This window comes from Mastigoproctus giganteus, chromosome 7 (assembly GCF_048544385.1).
Source record: "Mastigoproctus giganteus isolate SK-2022 chromosome 7, ASM4854438v1, whole genome shotgun sequence".
Classification (NCBI taxonomy): domain Eukaryota; kingdom Metazoa; phylum Arthropoda; class Arachnida; order Uropygi; family Thelyphonidae; genus Mastigoproctus; species Mastigoproctus giganteus.
Window position 1 is genome coordinate 220,342,213 of NC_143581.1, and position 21,092 is coordinate 220,363,304.

General features: G+C 40.0%; 1 protein-coding gene across 2 annotated transcripts in view; it reads right to left on the reverse strand.

The window, feature by feature from the left end:
* The window catches only part of LOC150083704 (suppressor of lurcher protein 1-like), a 363,928-nt gene that overhangs the window by 218,567 nt on the left and 124,269 nt on the right, over positions 1-21,092 (reverse strand). The gene's annotated exons all lie outside the window — the stretch shown is intronic.

Below are 21,092 nucleotides of genomic sequence, written 5' to 3' on the forward strand. Positions count from 1 at the left end.
AAGATTATTATTAAGATTATCGTAAATATTAAGATTATTATTAAGATTATGGTAAAGATTAATACTAACATTATGGCAAAGATTAATACTAAGATTTGGTAAATATTACGATTAAGGCAAAGATTAATATCAAGATTATCTTAAATATTATTATTTAGATTATGGTAAAGATTAAGATTAAGGAAAAGATTATAATTAAGGTTATTGTAAATATTACTATTAAAATTATCATAAAGTTTAAGATTAAGCTAAAGATTATTATTAAGATTATGGTAAAGATTAATCCTGACATTATGACAAAGATTAATACTAAGATTATAGTAAAGATTAAGATAAAGGTCGCGATTAAGATTAACATAAGATTAAGGTAAAGATAAATATTAAGGTCGCGATTAAGATTAAAGTAAAGATTAAGAATAAGATAAAGATAAAGATGATGGTCACGATTAAGATTAGGATACTATGAAGCAAACTGGCGCCTCCGTAGCCAGGTGGGAAGGAGCAGCAGTGCGTAGCACACGCTTCTTGATTAGACGGGGTTCGAGCCCGTCACCACCAAATACGGAGGATGCGGAAAGGTCATTCAGGGGAATGACCACCGCATATCCCGGAGCAATATGGCCTTAGTTGCTAATGCTCCTAAAAACCAAATAACAACATAACATGAAGCAAACTTGAAGAAGAATAGAAAGCAGAATATAACATGAAGAAAACTTGGAAGAATAGATTAGCAAAACTTTGAAGAATAGATTAGCAAAACTTTGAAGAAACATTTATAGTTTTTTTAGGGGTGAAATGATGATGAAACATAGAAAATTATTGCGTCATCATTTGGTTTTAACTATTTAAATATTAAGGTAAAGAATAAGATTAAAATAAAGATCATAGCATGAGAAGTGAAGAATTTCTTCACTTTTAATTACATAAATAAAGTATTTACAAGGCAAATATACCATATTTAAATATGAATGAGACCTATTTTGTTTGCTTTAATAACCTGAATTCTTTTCTGTTCTGTAGATGTTTTTTTTTTTTTATCTGTGCAATCCATACGAGTTTCATGAGCACACTGGCGCCATCTATTACTTCTCCCTACTGCTTAAATTAGGTTTAGACGGCAACCTTTCTTATAGTCTAAGCTTGTTGCTCTGCTCTTGGAGAATTTCTTTGCTTAAATAGTTTTTTCACCAGCAGACAAAAGAAAAATGGCAGTGGAAATCATGTTTTCGTAAATTGCATCCAAATGGAAAAACATTTAAATCGTTTCTGGGAACAGGTAAAATTGTTTTCGTTCCGTGTTAGTGTACCTCCTCGCTCAGTAAACGTTTAAAGATCGGACGAGGATGAAGCAAACTTGAAAGAATAGATTAGCAAAACTTTGAAGAAACATTTACAGTTTTGTAGGGGTGAAATGATGATGAAACATCAAAATTTATTGCGTCATCATTTCGTTTTAACTGTAAATATTATAAAGAATTATACGCGCTGTAGCCAAAACCTCTTTGTGTTATAAACAAGTTTTGGTAAGATTTTTAAATGGTTTTCATCATTTAGATACGCAAGAATTTATTTTTCTATTTTAATTCTCAAAATCTGTAGTCCTAAAATGTAGTCCTTATAATGCCCATCAATAGAGGCGTAACTCAGGAGGGGTCAAACCACCCCATCATTCCATCGATGTGAATTAGCTAAAAGTCGCTAAAGGTCGTTATAAACAAAATTCTTTCTTACATTTTTCTTCTAGCTCCATTCACCTTTTTAAACTGCGTTAGGTCTTTTTGTTGCTAGGCAACGCTCGTAACCATAGGAGGTTTACGGTCTTTTGAAGCAGTTAAGAGACAGAAGAAGGCAACCCGGTTACTTTAAACGGAATTGTGGCATATCGGGGTGGGCAGAGTTGGCGAAAAATTGGGAGGAAAAAAGCTAGAGACAGAGAGAAAGAGGGTGACATGTACAGATCGCACGAGGCTGCAGATTACCTGAGAGAACAATAGCGCGGACACCATCCGCTCAGTACCACGGCGGAAGACAAAAGACCCGATACACTGATAACGTCAAGTTGGACTTAGTGTGGGGTCGAGAAACAAGAGTCTGATAGAGGTCACCAGGAGTAGACAGCTGACACAGCATTGTCGAATGCCAGAAAAAAGCTCTCGAAGAGAAAAAGAATAGAGGGGAGGGTCGTTACAAGGGAACGCCGATCGACCTCAGCCACCCGGGGGTTTATCGGACAAAGTTAACCCTGCGGTGGTACCCAAAAAAATCTGTCGTTATTTGATAAATTCTTGTAGTTAAATTTATCGACTTTTTTTTTCCTGAGGCAGGGTGCTGATATCGAAGCTATTCAATATTTATTTTTAGTAGGTCTTGAAAATACAACCATCTACAATTTAAAATACAAAAATCCACAAAAAATACCGTATATACTGGCGTAATTATCATTGGGTTTGAGAGTATCACGTACTAGTGTAGTATTCTCAATTAAATTGAATTTGAATAGCAATCATGCCTTAAACCAGAACAGCAAAGTAAAGGGCTCAATGTAGTGGGAGTGTAGTAGCTCGGAGGAGAACCGAGGGGAGGCAGGTTGACCTCCCAATCACTGCCTCACGAAATGTACTGCTTGTTTGATGATTGCAGAACTATCTGGAACAGGACATGGTACAGCAGCCAAGGGAGATGACTTTGTGGGTGTTTGATGTAGAGATTGCGGGATATTAGACGTAAACTCAGCTTTCTAATGGGCTTTTATGAGAGCGTGAAAAACAGGGTGCACGTCCTAATAGAAATTAAATTGCGGAGCTCATCAAGCTCTCAGCTGCTCACCAATTCATGCACTTGTAGATTATGAAAACATTGGAATTTCCCAAGGCAGAACGATGGTACACTGCTCGACAAAATTAAGAAAACAAAATGTTTTTTATGAATATTTTACTGTGAACAGTGTTACAGGCGAATACTAGATATAATAGGCACCTTGGCATGTAAATTATGAGTATCCAATAGAAATGAATCTACCATCTTATAGAGCCGCACATTATGCAAATTATTCATGCCTAAAAAAACACGGTGCGGCCACATCACTTCATTCCCATTTTTTTTTTTTTTTTTTTTTTTTGGCTTGCTCAGTTGGATAGCCACATCTCCAGTACTCAAGATGGCAAGTCATCTTCGTTCAGATGATTTGAGATGGCAGGCCGTTGGACGACTTGAAGCCAAGCAGTCGCAGGCGGACGTGGCATGTTGGCTTAATGTGTCACGCAGTGCCGTCTCGGCACTATGGAAGAAGTTTCAAGAGACAGGACCCATTACAAGAAACAAAGTGCAAGGTTGCCCGATGGCTACGTCAACCAGAAAACACCACTATCTGGCTTTAGCAGCAAGATGAAACCCTACAATGTCCTGCCATCAACTGTCTCTTGAAGTTCCTGCGGCCACAGGTGAAACCATTTTCAACCGGACTGTGTTAGGAAAGTTCAATTCAAGTGAACTCTAAGCAAGGAAGCCTTTTTTTTTTAACATTAGCATTATCATTAGTAGAGGCATTTGATGCAAGAAATCAAGCTTATGCAGCATCAGCCAAAAAAAAAAAAAAAAAACAAAAACACGCTTCCATTTCACCCCTCCGTTCGTTCCAAGTACCTGTCTAGCTCAGCCTTAAATTTATTTAGGCTATCAACTTCCACAACATGGGATGGAAGTCTGTTCTTTAGCCAGCGGGTGGTTGGCTGGTAGAACCAACCAACCATCCGCTGGCTAAAGGCAAACTTCCGCACATCTATCCTACATCTGTCTTTCCTCAATTTGAATTTATGCCCTCTCAAATGATTATTCTGAGCAAGAGAAAGAATCCCAACAGCATTGAGCATGCTCAAACCATTCAACGCTTTATACACCTCAATCAAATCACCTCGCAGGTGCCTAGTCTCCAGACACTAATTTGCAAAATTTAATCCTTTCTTCGTAAGAGCAACCCTTTGTTCCATCACTAATATTGTTGCCCTTCTCTGTACTCGTTCCAACAGCTCTACATTCTTCTTAAAATGAGGCCTCCAGACCTGTATACAGTACTCAAGGTATGGCTTGACCATTGCCTTATATAAGAGGATAATCACCTCCTTATCCCTGCTAGAAAAATTCCTCTATATCATTGACAAGACACCATGAGCTACTCTTGCAGACCGTCTGCACTGTTCAGAAAACTTCATATCTGCCTGCACTATTATCCCCAGGTCCTTTTCGTTCTCTACCACTGTCAGTGTAGTACCACCACAGAGTTGATACGTCACTCTGGGGTTGCTGCTTCCCATATGTAGTATTTTACATTTGTCAATGTTAAACTTCATTTGCCACCTCTCAGCCCATGTGCTCAACTTTTCTAGATCCTGTTGCAGCAACGTCCTTGAGGTCCTTGAGGTTGTCCTTGAGGATTGGTCCTTGAGGTTGTCACAGACATTCTCTCAGATATGCCAGACAAGCTGTACTTGCTAACTGGGAGTCTAAAACGCTGATGGAACTGATATTCGGGTGACACTCAAGTCAAGTGGACCCAATTTCGGCGAGGTCCGGACCGTCTGTGACAGCCAAATCCTCTGCTTGCACCTTCACGATGGTGGGACTGTTAGTAATCCTGGGTATAACCTCCATGCACAAGTACATGGTGGGTGACCACCCAGGTGTGAACCAACGTAAGCAGGGGTCGAGGTGTGGCGCCCACACCACATGGAGGAACGCCGCCCCTTTATGTTACCAGGCAGTACTAGGTGGAAGATGACTCTCATCAACCGGTGAAATACCACCACTTTGCTTATTGGAGGCTTGAAGTGGTGGAACCCATGTTTAGTCTCTAGAGCTAAGTTCCGGTCAACCCTTCCCTTCTCTTCCATCATGCAGTATGATTGATGACTTTTGAGGTTATGATGAACGTCGTGGCGAGATCCAATATTCCTTACATTTCGAGGGTACAGCTCTAAAACGGTTTTCGCAGGCCGGCCGCTAGTTAGTACACCGGACCGGACCTATTGGTAACTCAATAGGAGGCTTCCGGATCAGCTAGTGTATAATCTTGATACCTCTACTCTGCCAGATAGTGACTGGAGGGAGTCCGAGTAGTGTGTATGCGGGGAGCATTGTCGAGGCCACGTTATGTCAAGGATCTGGGTATATTCTTACCACATGTACGCCATATCCAAAAATTTCATTACTTCATACAGCATGTCCCACCCACTTTTTCTTACTATTGAATACACCATGAATTGTCAAACTAATAGAGCAAGCTTATCTGCGAAAAGATCTAAACCTCCCAAGGACTTCCTAATTCATTTCACAAATATACTTGGTCTCAATTCTAATCTCAACGATGTCCATTTCCACTTGCAGTCTGCCAAACCTCATGTACTTTTTCTGACAGAATCTCAGTTATCGGTTGATTCAACTACTGCTCATCTCAGATGCCCAAATTATTCGCTGTATGATTCCTTTCGCCTCAAAGGTGGTACTTGTGCATATGTCCGTTCTGATATTCCCTGTCAGAGACTTGGCAATTTGGAATCTCCTCTCTTTGATCTTCTCTGGCTTAAAATCTCTCTACCTCATTGTGTAAAATTCATCTGTTGTCTCTACCGTTCTCCCAACTCGACTAATTACTTGGAGCTCTTTGACTTCCTCTCTTTGCAACTTGACTTTCTCCAGTCCAACTCTCCTAACAGTGAGGTAATTTTCCTTGGTGATTTTAATGTTCGCAACCCCAGCTGGCTTCCGTTTTCTAGTCACACCGACCCAGCAGGTCGAGATGCTGAGGCTTTTGCAATTACTAATGACCTAGCACAGATTGTTCATTTACCTACAAGAATACCGGACAATCCTAATCATACAGCCAATACGCTTGATCTTTTTCTCACAAACAACCCTTCTAAGTACACGGTCGAAGTGAGAGGTCCTTTAGGCACTTCAGATCACAACTTGGTGATTGTCTTTTCTCCAATGGAACCTTTATCTCATGGCTATTCCAAACCTCGTGTTGTTTGGCATTACAAGAATGCAAAATGGGATGACCTGCGAAACTTCTTTTCATCTTTTCCTTGGTCGGATTACTGTTTCAAAAGTTCTGATGTCAACGTTTGCTCAGATCGTGTCAGTGAAATTATTCTTGCAGGAATGGAATCCTTTATCCCACACTCCACTTTAAAATCTCGTCCTTTATCTAAACCTTGGTTTTCCAATAAATGTGCTAAGGCTGTCCAAGAGAAGAATGTTGCATATCGTAATTGGCTTGTTTCTAATTCTTCAGTTTCATTTTCTTCCTACACCAAAGCTCGCAACAATTGTAAAGCAGTTATTAATCAGTCCAAACTAGAGTTTGAACAGGCTAAGAGTAGAAAACTTGCTTCTTGCACTAATGGTAGCCGAGCATTCTGGTCTCTTGCCAAAGCTATTGGCCGCAACTTTTGCCCATCTCTGCTCCCACCTCTGTCCAAACCAGATGGTTCTGTTGTCACTTCAGCCAAGGATAAAGCTGACCTGCTAGCATCCCATTTTTCATCCAGCTCATGTATTAATGATCTTTGGTAAAACACCTCCCACCATTCCCAACACACTCCATTCAATGCCTCCTGTGGTCTTCCGTCAAAAGGATATCAGAAGGATTTTGATGAATCTTGATGCTAAGAAAGCTCCAGGTCCTGATGGTATTTCTCCCACTTGTTCTCAAAACCTGTGCTCCTGAACTTACTCCTATTCTTTGCCGCCTTTTTTCACTTTCTTATTCTAAAGGTGTTTTTCCTTCTGCCTGGAAATTTGCTCATATCCAGCCAGTTCCTAAAAAGGGTGACAAATCCCTCCCATTCAATTATTGTCCCATTGCAATTACTTCTACTCTTTCTACAGTAATGGAGAAATCAATTAACCGCCAACTCTTAAACTACCTTGAAACCTTCCGTCTGATCAACGATCACCAGTATGGATTCCGTCAGTGTCGATCCACTGGTGATATTCTGGCTTATGTTACCCATTTATGGACTAATTCAATGGAAAGGTTCGGTGAAACACAAGTAGTTGCTCTTGACATCTCAAAGGCTTTTGACCGTGTTTGGCATAAAGGTCTTCTAAACAAGCTTCCATCTTATGGTTTGCCAACTGTTTTTAGTAATTGGTTATCCAGTTTTCTCTCTGATCGCTCACTGAGGGTGATGGTTGATGGCTCTCTGTCTTCTAACATCTCCACTAATGCCGGTGTCCCCCAAGGTTCAGTTCTTTCCCCCACTCTTTTCCTCTTGTATATCAATGACCTTCCATTGACTGGAAATCCTATCCATAGTTTTGCCGATGATAGCACATTGCATTCAACTTTCCATTTTGAGAAACCTTGTCCTGCTCAATCAGCTTCAACTTCTCGAAAGTCTGCTACCAATTCCTTAAATGCCGATCTTGAGGTAATTCTCCAGTGGGGCAAAGACAACTTAGTTGATTTCAACCCTTCTAAAACTCAGTCTTGTCTTATATCTCGCAAAAAGGATTCTTCTGCTCCTATGCTCATCTTTAGTGACACTCCAATTTCTAGGCAAAAGGATATATCTCTTTTGGGGATTACCCTGACTTCTAATCTCTCTTGGCACAAGCACATTACCAATATTGCTTCCTCTGCATCTAAAAAACTTGGTTTTCTCTTTCGCTCTCGGCGTTACTTTTCTTCCAAACAGCTGCTCACTCTCTGTATAAATCGCAAATCCGCCCTGCCATGGAATATTGTTCCCACATCTGGGGTGGTGCCCCCAAAACCTCTCTCAGGCTTCTTGATTCCATTCAGAAGAGGGCAGTTAGGTTAATTAATGATTCATCTCTAACAGAGTCTCTCCACTCGCTTTCTCATAGACGTACTGTTTCTGCTGCATGCCTCTTCTACAGATACTTCCATGGGCACTGTTCTTCTGAATTGGCTTCTATAATTCCCGCTCTCTCTTTCAAAACAGTCCGAACACGTGCCGCCACCAGCCAACATCCATTTATTGTCCAACTCCAAACCCACAGAACCAACTTTTCATCTTCCTCATTTATTCATTCAACTGCCGTTTTCTGGAACAACCTTCCTTCATACGTATTTCCTGAAAATTACAATCTACAGAAGTTCAAGTCCAATGTCAACAAATATCTTCTTTCGTCTTCTCAACCTCCAACCTAAGCACGGTACTAAGTACTATAGGTTCTAATACCTCTCGTGTTTGGGGTTCACTTAAAAAAAAAAAAAAAAAAAAAACGTACTGTCATTACTGTCCTTACCAACCCTGCCAACCTTCGTATCGTCTGCAAACTTGGACATTACGCTTCATATACCATCATCAATATCATTTATAAATACAGAAAACAACAATGGACCCAATACTGAACCCTCAGGGACTCCACTAATAACATTAGTCCACGATGAGCAGTGTCCATTGATTACTACTCTTTGTCTTCTCCGCCTCAACCACCCCTTTATCCATAGCAGCAATTTGCCTCCAATGCCACACTGCTCCAATTCGTTCAGCAGTCTTCCATGTGCAACAAGTATCAAAAGCCTTTCTGGGATCCAAATATATGATATCAAAGTTATTCCCTGCATCCAGTTCCTTTGTGATCACATCATAGTATCCAATCAAATTGGTCAGGCAAGACTTCCCCTTAACAAAACCATGCTGTGTCCGAGCTATAACTGAAGTCTTGTCTAGATGATTCTGCAGTGCTTCTTTAAGCAGTGCCTCCCTTAATTTTCCTGGAACAGAAGTTAAACTAACAGGTCTATAATTACTTGTGTTGCCCTTTGATCCTCCTTTGTGAATTGGGGTCACATTTGCACATCTCCAGTCCATGGGTACCTCCCCTGAGTCCAAAGAAGCTCTCATAATTATGGCTAAGGGTTTGCTTACTTCCTTTGCTGCCTCCTTTAATATAACTGGATAGATCCCATCCACCCCAGGTGCCTTTTTTATGTTTATCTTCAACAATTTCTCCTCCACTTTCCTCTCAGTTATTACAAAATAATCTAGCTTACTGCCAGAGTTGAATACACCTCTGGCATTCCCCTCCCTGAATAACTCCTCGTGGGTGAATGTAGATGCAAAATACACATTTAGTTTGTTAGCCACCTGAGCAGGATCATCAACAGTTGAACCATCAATATCCAGTGGACCAATCTGATTCATCCCTTTCCTTCTAGAGATTACATAGGTATAGAACTCTGTTGTTTTTCTTTGCATCCTTTGCCAAGGATTTCTCATAATCTGCCTTTGCCTGCCTAATCTCCTTTGTAACTTGGTTATAGACCAGTTTATATCTATCATAGGCTTCTATGTCACCCATTAATTTATATGTATCCCATTCATTTTTCTTCTCTGCCATATGCCTCATCAGTTCATCTGACATCCATTTAGGCCTAAACCTTGAACAATATTTCTTAATTGGTATGTAAAGCCTAGTAGCTTCCAAGATAAGTTCTTTGAATGCTTCCCATTTTGAATTTGCTGTTGGTAACATCATCAGTTGGTCCCACTGTATAGAATTTAAATACTGTCTCAGACCATCGTAGTCGCCTTTACGAAAGCAATAACCCTTCCCTTTACCCCTAATGGTAGTTACCTCTTTGAGAAAATCCCACTTCAGCACACTGTGATCACTGCCACCCAGTGGTTCCTTTATCTGCAGATTCTTAACGCATGAAGAATCACTACTGGTAATCAGATAAAGAGTATTACTCCCTCTAGTTGCCCCTCGAACATGCTGATGTAGAAAACAATCATCCAATAAATCCACAAAAGCCTTGCTAGTGTGTGAGTGACCAATCCGCAAATTCCAGTCAGTATTTGGGAAATTAAAATCCCCATTATAAGACTCTGATTTACTGGCCCACTCTATTTCCCTGTACAGTTTCTTATTATACTCATCAGAGTCATTAGGCCTATAGCACACTCCTACTCCAATTTTGATCTCCCAATGCTTATGTCGCACCAAACTGACTCGACACTGCACTGTCCAGCGATGTCGACTGGCTTCACTTCCTTGGATTTTATGTGTTTCTTAACTAATAGCATAACCCCTCCTCCCTGCCTATCTGTCTATCTTTCCTGTACACATTGTACTCCCCCAAATTCCTTCTGCATTCCTTATAACTGTGTGACACCGCCTCTGTGATATCCCAACAATATTCACCTTTGATGTTTTGAGCAATACCTCAAATTCATCAAATTTATTTACCAAACTCCTAGCATTGGTGTACACGCAAGTATACATGCAACTGTTTCTATTCTTAGCTACCCTAACACAACCCATGTGTTTACGTGTACCGCAAAGACTCCCAGCAGTCTCTGAAATACCCTGCATCTTGTTTTCCAGGCTGCTGCTCATTTCAACAGAAGTAGTGCAAGAACCACTTTCACCTCTGCCAGCGACTACTGTTCATCTATTAGTCCGTGTATACCCCCCAAGCTAGCAGTTTTCTGACCCACCTAACACTGCCTCGATAGCATCAGCAAACATTCTTGCACCCTTTCTATTTAAGTGTATCCCATCCCTGTAGAAGCAGTCTCTCCTGTTAACAAGTACAGACCAGGCTGGAAAACATTCTACCCCTTGAGCCTTGCACAATCTTTCCAAGGTCGAATTGATCGACAAGGCTGTCATCATATACTCCCTCCTATCGTGTCTGGGCAGAATTTCAGACACTTTCAAATCCAACCCTAATTCACGACTTTATTTCAACAATGACCTGTACTTGTTAAGTAATTCTATCCTATTAACCCCAAACCACCCCAGAGTCTGTTGCAACTGGTGCCATGAATATGTGACTTGGAGCCCATAATGATCAATGGCCGCACCCTTCTTCATGTTTTTGATAGGGATACCGTAATTGTGCAGAGGTACCGAGAACATATCCTGGAACCTTATGCGAAAATTTCTAGTGGTGCGGATGGTCCAGATATTCTTTCCATGCACGACAACGCCATCGCACAGAGAACTCAATTGGTGGAGGAATATCTTGAAATTGAAGATGGACATGTGTACATATAACGGCGGCATCTAGAACGTTTCTTCAACTCCGCCTCGTATCTCTGTGAAGAACAGTATCACTACCAATGGGCCAGATATGTGAATGACGTAGGTTTGTGTGTATTATGTGTGTTCACTCACTTGGACACATGATTCTGGGTACTCGTCCACACTCGTCCGTACTAGGACTGGCCCACCTTCCACCACGGGAAGGTGGGCCAGTCTTAGAAAAACATGTACCATTTCAAAATAGACTCTGACCCACTTATTGTTGCCAGCAGGTGGGCCAGGATCCACTGGCAGCTCATTCCAGAGGGAAGAGAGAAGAGGAGGGAAAAAAAAGAAAAATAAGCCGGTGGTTCCGGTTGTGAAAAAGAAAAAAAAAATTGCAGGTAAAAAAAAAAATAATAATAATAAATAAATAATTAATTCAATTAAAAAAATAATAATAATGAAAAAGCTAGTGGTGCAGGTAAAAGTAAAATAAAAAATATATAATATAAAAAATAATAAGTATGGTAAATTTAGCAAAAATAATAATAATAAATAAAAATAAATAATAAAATAAACAAAAATATTAAAATTTTTTTTTTTTAATTTAGCCTTTCTTTTCACCAGTGAAATGCAAAGGCCTGTAGGGAAAAAAGATTGTCTGCAGTCTGGATTAGTTGATCCACCTGGTTCGGGGAGAAATTAGGAATTCCTCTCCGAAGTTGATCTCTGAGATCCTCGTACAAGTCGCAATCAAAAGGAAGATGACACCAGTCTTCTTTGGCTCCACAAAAGCATTCGTTAGGACCTAGAAGCCCCAGTTGATATAGCTTTTCATTCAGGTAGCCGTGGCCAGTCACCAAGAAGGATGTCTCAAGGCTGAGAGAGAACCAGGATTTTGTGGTTTTGGTCATTGCAAACGTTACCTCGGGAGGAATCTCTTCGTTACTGTGCCTTGTGGCGATGTATAGCGTTCGGGAGGTATGGCCAACCAAGCTGTGTGTAATGCAGTCAGCGATGCAGGTATGGAGGTGATTGGTGTATCCAGACGCCTGATATTACTTTCCATAGTGTCCCACAAGTGCTCTATGGGATTGTGCCCGATGGCTCAGCGCACTGTCATCTTGGAAGACACCATCGCCATTCGGCAAAAAGTGTGACATAGCGGGTTGTACACAGTAAGCAAGCAGTTGACGATAGCGGAGACCACTGATACATTGTTCCACATGCACAAGGGGTCCAAGTTCCTGCCAGTGAAACAGGCCCCACACCATACAACCGCCTCCACCGGCCTGCACTTTTGATACCATGCATGATGGATCAAGAGCCTCATGTTCTTGACGCCAAATCCGTACACGACCATCCACAGTGTGGAGTAAATAACGTAACTCATCCGACCAGCACACCTTCTTCCAGTCTTCTGACGTCAAACTTGCATGCTCTTTGCACCAGGCGAGTCTTTTACGCCGATGAACCTTGGTTAGGAGAGGATGCCGTAGGGTTCGTCTGCTGGTATAGCCCATACGTGCGAGCGTGCGACGCATGGTCATGCCAGATATTGTTCTGGGGTTGGCATATGTTGTATTGGGTAGTCAACTCTTCAACAGTGCTGCGCCTGTTCGAGTCGTCGGACTCGGCGCTCACCTATAACATCAACCTTTCGCTGACTTTTGCAGTTTTCCCGTCGGGTCATTGTTTGACCATTTTGACGCCAGTCCTGGTACACTTTAACTACGGCAGCTCTCGAACACCCCACCAGTTCAGCCGTTTGGGAAATCGAGACACCAGCTCGTCGAGCACCCACAATCTGTCCTTTATCAATGTCCGATAAATCCTTCCTTTTACCCATCACGCTCGGAATTTTACTACCTTCTGAACAGTGACACCTTAGCTACGCTACGTAGGTCGACTAACTGCGCACTCTCGTACTTCACGTGGTCAACGGGTCGCATTCAGTTTTCATAGAGGTGGTTATAATTCAGCGATTACTCAGTGTATATCGTCTTCAGTAATGTGACCTTTTTGGTAATTCTTATACAATCTTATAAATATCCCTTTTACCCGTCCGAAATTTCTTGCTGTCTCCTCATTTCATCGTTATCCTACAGTACACCACCATAATAAATTTTGTCCAGCTTCATAGAAAGTTGCACGAGTTACACCACGTTTCCTACGTGTTCTGTTAATTTTATCGAGCAGTGTAGTCTGCAATCATGTCACAAAGGAGATAAGCTAAGACAGATTAAGAGAAAACTCTGGCAAAGAATGCCAAGAAAAGTATCAAAGACATCTTTACGTATATTAACAGTAGAAGGAAGGAGTCAAATCACGCTGGTTCACGATATCGATCCTTCAACTGTTGATGATCCTGTTCAGGTTGCTGACCAGTTTAATAAGTATTTTGCATCTACATTGAGGAATTCTCATGAGGAATTCTTTAGGGAGGGGGTTGCCAGATGTTTATCAAACTCTAACAGGGAACTAAACGATTTTGTGACAAATGAGAAGAAAGTGGAAGAGAAATTGTTGAAATTTAGCATAAATATGCTAAATTTCACAGAGGAATGCTGCCCTTCTGTGTTACCAGGCAATACTAGGTTGTAGATGACTCTCATCAAACGGTAAAAAACAACTACTAAAAAACCTTATCTATGCCTGAGACCAAATAATTCAGCCACGAAGTGAAAAAAGCCCAAAAAGTTCCTGGCATAATTAACGGGATTCGAACCTAGATCTTCACGCGGTGTGGGAAGGACGAGGATGATGTCAGTGTGCTCCCAACACAGACCGATAAATACATAATGTTAAGGCTGTTCAAGATAAGAATGTTGCATATCGCAGTTGGCTTGTATCCAACTCTACAGGTTCATTTTTTGCCTACTCTAAAGCTCGCAACAATTGTAAAGCAATTATGAATCAGATCAGAATAGATTCTTAACAGGATAAGAGTAGAAAACTTGATTCTTGTCTAAATAATAATCGAGTATTCTGGTGTCTTACCAAAGCTGTTGGCCGCATCTCTACTCCCACCTCGGTTAAAACATGTTAGGAGTAATGCTACATCAGCTAAAGATAGATCTGACTTGCTTGCATCCTACTTTTCTTCTAACTCACGTATTGAGATGAGAGGTAAATGGTGAGAAGTAAACCACCTCTCACCTCTTCCAGTACATTCCATTCAATTCTTCCTGTGGTCTTCCATCAAAAGGATGTCAGAAGAATTATGAACAATCTTAACACTAAGAAATCTCAAGGTCTTGATGGTATTTCTCCACATGTTCTTAAAACACTTGTTTTGTGCCGCCCTTTTACACTTTCTTATTCCACTGATGTTTTTCCTTTTGCTGGGGAAATCTGCACATATCTAGATAGTTCTTGAAAAGGGTGACAAATACCTCCCTTCCAATTACCATCCCATTGCACTTACTTCTACTCTTGCTAAAGCAATAGAGAAATTCTTTAATTGTCAATTCCTAAATTATCTCGAAACCTTCCATGTGATCAATGATTGCCAATGTGGATTCCGTCAGTGTTGATCCCTTAGTGATATACCGACTTATTTTATCCATCTATGAATAGATTCAATAGAACGGTTTGGTGAAACTCATGAAGCTGCTCTTGACATTTTAAAGGCTTTTGATCATGTTTGGAGTGAAGGTCTTCTAAATCATCTTCCATCTTATGAATTTAAAACTGTTTTCTGTAATTGAGTGTCAAGTTTACTCTCTCACCGCTCATTTCGGGTGATGGTAAATGGTTCTCTGCGTTAGAATTTCTTCACTAATTCTGGTGTTCCCCAAGGTTCAGTTCTTTATCTCACTTTTTTCCTCTTGTATATTAATGACCTTTTTCTATTGACTGGAAGTCCTATCCACAGTTTTGCTGATAACAGCACGCATTCCATCTTCCAGTTTCAGAAACCTTGACCTGCACAAACAGCTTCAACTTCTCGAATATCGATGACACTCAGATTTCTAGACAAAGTCGTATATCTCTATTAGGGATTCCCTGATCTAACTTCAAAGATTAACTTCAAACAAAGGGGAAAAATTCTAAGGTTTTGAAATCAGAAAGCTGGATTACAACACAAGAATCGCTACCAGTAAAATGTTTAAGCTATTAAGATATCCAGGTCGACTTATAGCTGGAATATACGGTAAACATTGTCTTAAATGAACGATCATGTAACAATGTTCCACAGCTATTTGAAATTCGAAACTCGAACCTATAAAACAGTCTCAATTAAAAAAATGAATATAAAACTGAAACTTTAACACCATAATAGAATAAATGGATGAAACAGAAGAAAATAAATAAATTTTTCCAGCAGAATATTTTTAGGATATTTCTATTTTCAGATCCCACGTTTTACAAGATTTTTGATTGAAACGTGGGATCTGAAAAGATCCCACGTTTCAACCAAAACGTGGGATCTTGAAAAGAACAAGGGTAATTTTTCACATTCTAGAACTGTGGAGAATAAAATAACGAACAGGAGAAAGATTAATAAGAGAATTATTGGTTTTATTTCCACAATATGTATAAAAAACAGAGAAATTATTTACTGCTATGCTAATTTTCTTTAACTTCACATATGGCACAACCATCCATACACGTGCTCTGTTTACTGAAATGAAAACTATAATCAATTCTCAAAATTCTTGAGACTAAACAATGGAGAATTGCTTAATTTGAAACTCTTCTAATTGGTCTCTATAATGCGTCTCCAGACAGTAATTATGATCCACCATAACGTAAGAGTAATGAGCCACGGAGTTAATTAGATGGGAAAATGTTTCGCAGCAAATATTTCTAATTACCTGTCGAAGGGTGAAGACTTAAAATAACAATCAAACTGCTCATCGTTTTACTTTTTTAGTGTCTGGCATCCGAATATAACTTACGTGTGTAAAATTTAATAATTTTTCAATCTATTTGGATAAATTAGTAGATCGAACAATCGGATTAATGATCGAAGAACAAACAAGACTTCGTATCAAAGCCACAGTACACTGGAAGATTTTAATAGGTTTACGATTTTAATGGTTGATCTGTTAGATTTAATCTCGCAGACTTTGATAAACTGTTATCTAAAAGGCTATATCGTTATATAAACCAACAATGTTGAGGACAAATTCTACAGTATACAAAAATAACTGAGTACTACTTTAAAAATCTGTAAGATTTAATACACTAGGTCTCTTGTCACAGCTATTGGCTGCATTTTTGCCCATCTCTATTCCACCTCTCTCTCTCTCTCTCTCTCTCTCTCTCTCTCTCTCTCTCTCTCTCTCTCTCTCAAAATCTGATGGTTCCATTGCCACCTCAGCTAAAGATAAAGCTGACCTACTAGCATCCTACTTTTCTTCCAACTCGTGCATTAATGGTCTTGGTAAACCGCCTCCTACCATTCGCATTACACTCCATTCAATGCCCCCTTGTGGTCTTCCATCAAAAAGATGACAGAAGAATTTTAAACAATCTTGATGGTATTTCTCCACTTTTTCGAATCCTCTGCTCCTGAGCTTGCTCCCGTTCTGTGTCTCCTAAGCTTTCTTATTCCACTGTTGTTTTTGCTTCTGCTTGGAAATTTTCTCACATCTAATTAATTCCTAAAAATGGTCACAAATCTCTCCCACCCGATTACTGTCCCATTCCACGAAACCTTCCATCTGATCAGTGGCCGACCGGGCTAGCCGGGTGGGCAAAGTGCCTACCTGTCAACCCAAAGGTCGCGGGTTCGAATCCCGCCTCGGGCTTGGATCAAAGTACTGCAAAAACCTTGGGAGGTGCATTATGGCCACAGAAGCCGATGCGCCAATAACTACAAAAAAAAAAAAAAAATATATCTGATCAGTGATCGTCAATGTGGATTCTGTCAGTATTATGATATTCATCTCTGTACAAATTTGATGGAAACATTTGGTGAAACTCAAGCAATTGTTCTTCATGTTTCCATGGCTTTTGATCGTATTTGGCAGTTTTTCTAAACAAGCATCCATCTTATGAATTCCCGTTTGTTTTTTGCAGTTTTCCCTCTGATAACCCGCTGTGGCGATGGCAGACAGCTGTCTTCTAACTGCTCCAGCAATTCTGGTGTTCCCCAAAGTTCAGTTCTTTCGCTCACTCTTTTCCTTCTTGCATATTAATGACCTTCTTGCGCTCGCAGGAAATCCCATCCATTACTTATTTTACTGATGATAACACATTGCATTCCACCTTCCAGTTTGAGGAATTTTCCTCAACAAAAATAACTTCAACTTATTAGTTATTGAAATGCCGATCTCCAGGTAATTCTACAAAATTCTAACTTCTAAAGTCAGTTCTGGTTTTCAGAAAAAAAGATTCTACTACTCTTGTGCTCATCATTGATGACACTCAGCTTTCTAGACAAGGTTACATTTCTCTCTTCTAGTCTTCGCAAAGTCATATTTCTCTCTCTCTCTCTCTCTTTTTTTTTTCTAGACTCTCTTGGCATAAGCACTTCACAAATATTGTCTTCTCTGCAACAAAAAGCTCTGAGTATTAATTTTCTTCTGAACAACTGCTCACTGTGCACAAATCTCAAACCCGCTGTATCTTGGAATTACCCAAATCAGTGTGGTTCCTTGGCATGGGGTTTTGGTTCCCTGTATTATTGGAGTTTCAGGGAGGAAAAAAAAAAACCATGCTACCCTCGCCTGAGACCGATTAACTCAGCCACGTCGTAAAAAAGGCCCATAAAAATTCCTCATGTCACCGACGGGAGTCGAAGACAGCTGTTTTCCACCCGGTGTGGGAAGGACGGCGATTCTATCAACTGTGCTACCGACGAGGGCTTGCAATGTGCTATCATCACCAAAATTATGGAGAATATTTACAACGAACGGAGGAAGGCCATTAATATGCAAGAGGAAGAGAGTGGGAGAATGAACTGAACCTTGGGGAACACCAGTATTAGCGAAGAATTTAGAAAAAAGAGCTCAGTCTACTATCACCCACAGTGAACTGTGAGAGAGAAAACTGACCACTCAATTGAAGAAAACAGTCGGAAATCCATAAGGTGTTAGATTTGTTGAGAAGACCTCCATGCGAAACACGATCAAAATCATTTCAAATATCGAGTTTCTTGAGCTTCACCAAATTGTTCTATTGAATTTGTTCATATGTGGGTAACATAAGCCAGTATGTATTATTAGTATTAGTATTAGTAACGGCCGCATGGTGCAAGAAAGCCTATGGCTTATGCTGCACCAACCAAAAAAAAAAAAAAAAACCGAACAAAACAATGATAAAAACAAAAAATAAATAAATAACTAAATAATAATAATTAATAAATAAAAAAAATAATAATAAAATAAAATAAAAAATAAATAAAAAGGAAATTAAACCTATCATCCTATGCGCTTCCCTTACACGAAAGTACTATCCAGATGACCTTTGAATTTCCCCAAACTGTCGGCCTCTACCACCCATGAAGGCAACTTATTCCAGTAATTTATAACTCGCTGGCTAAAATAGAACTTCCTGCAGTCCAATCTAAACATTTCCCCCCGTAACATGAATTTATGTCCCCTAGTTCTAGCATCATTTATAATCTTGAAAATTTTGTCCTCATTCATTTTACTGATGCCTCTCAGAGCCTTAAACACCTCAATCAAATCTCCTCTAAGGTGTCTAGTTTCCAAACTCTGCAACCCACATATTCGAAGTCTTTCTTCATAAGGACGCCCTTTTGCCGATCTCACCAGGCGAGTTACCCTTCTTTGCACCCTTTCAAGAAGCTCGATGTCTTTCTTCAGGTGCGGTCTCCATACTTGAACACAGTATTCCAAGTGTGGTCTAACATAAGCCTTATATAATGGGATTATCACGTCCCTATCTCTACTTGCAAAAGTTCGATAGATCATTGATAGGACACCATGGGCCTTCCTTGCAACCTGTTTACAATGCTCAGAGAATTTCATGTCTGACCGTATCGTAACACCCAAGTCCCTTTCCTCCAGTACTGGGTTTAGTTGAACTCCACCAAGTGAATACGTTTTTTTGGGATTACTGTTTCCCAGGTGTAATACCTTACACTTTGTTGGATTAAAGCACAGCTGCTGCCATTTTTCTGACCATTCCTGAAGTCTATCTAGGTCTCTCTGAAGAAGCTCAGCTTGACAGTGATCATTAACTACTCTCCCAATTTTAACATCATCTGCAAATTTAGACATCACGCCCTCTATCCCTTCATCAATGTCGTTTATGAAAATTAAAAACAACAGTGGTCCTAATACTGATCCTTGGGGAACCCCACTTCTTACATCAACCCAATCTGAGGAATAGCCATTTATCACAACCCTCTGCCTCCTCCCCTGAAGCCATCCTTCTATCCATCTAAGGATTTTCCCAGTGATTCCAACCTGTTCCAGCTTATAAAGCAACCGTTCATGTGGGACTGAGTCAAAAGCTTTGCTGAAATCTAAATAAACAATGTCGAAATTATTCCCTAAATCCAGCTCGTGAGTGACCCTTTCGAAATAGCGAACCAGATTTGTTAAACATGATTTTCCCTTTACGAAACCATGCTGAGTATCCTTGAGAATTTCAATTCGATCCAAATGATCCTGAATTCCACCCTTGATCATTGCCTCCATGATTTTCCCTACTACTGAACCTACTAATGTCACCAGCATATTGACACTAATGGAATCCATATTAGGATTACTAATCAGATGGAACGTTTCGAGATTGTGTTGGAGTTTGCGGTAATGGATTTCTCCATTACTTTAGAAAGAGTAGAATAAGTGCGATGGAACGATAATTGGGCTGAATGGATTTGTCACCCTCTTTAAGAACTGGCTGGATATAACCAGATTTCCAAGCAAAAGGAAAAACACCAGTGGAAAAAGAAAGTGTAAAAAGACGACACAAAAGACCAGAGGTTTACCAAGATCGTGAATACAGTAGTCAGAAGAAAAGTAGGATGCAAGTAAGTCAGCTCTAGCTTTAACTGATTTTGCATTACACCTATCAGGTTTTAACAGACGTGGAAGTACAGATAGGCAAAAGTTACGGAAAACTAGTTTTGGTAAAACACCAGAATATTCTACTGCTACTTAGACAAGAAGTAAGTTTTCTACTCTTAGCCTGCTGAAAATCTACTTTGGATTGATTAATAACTGCTTTACATTTGTGAGGAGCTTTGGTTTAAGCCAAAAAGTGAACCTGAAGATTTGGATACAAGCCAATTGCAACATTATCATCTTGAACAGAATTAGTGCATTTATTGGAAAGCCAAGGTTTAGATAAATGACGAGATTTTAAGGTGGATTGTGGAATAAAGAATTTCATGCTTACAAGAATAATTTCACTGACAAGATACAAGCAAAAATATTGATATCAGAAGATTTAAAACAGTAATTCAACCAAGGAAAAGAAGAAGAAAAATATCGCAGATTATGCCATTTTGCATTCTTGTAATGTTGTTGTTGTTTGGTTTTTAGGAGCATCGGCGACTAATGCCATGTTGTTCCGTGTATATTGTCTGTAAATTGCGTGTGTTTTGAGGTCGATTTTCTGTTTGTTGGATGAAAAATCCGAGTTTCCGGGAGAAAAAGCCATGCTACCCACGCCCGGGAACGACTAACTCAGCCACATTGTGAAAAAGATCCATAAATTTTATTCCCGTCGTCGACAGGATTTGAACTTAGGTATTTTCTATCCGGTGTGGGGAGGACAGCGATTCCACCAACAGTGCTACCCACGAGGGCCATTTTCTTGTAATGCCAACCAACACGAAGTTGAGAATGGCCTCAACAGATAGGCTTCATTGGAAAAGATATCATTACCACGGTGTAATCTCAAGCCTATAGAGCCACCCTCGACAATTCCGACTGTGCTGGAATTGGTGGTTTTGAGTAAAAGATCATGAATGTTGGCTGTATGGTTAGGATTGTCTAGTATTTTGGTAAGTAAGTGGACAATTTGTGCGAATTCATTAGTAATTGCGAAAGCTGCAGCATCCCGACCAGCTGGGTCCTAGAAGACTAAGTCCAGCTGGAGTTGTGAATATTATAATTGCCAGGAAAATTACTTGACTGTTAGAAAGTTGGAATGGA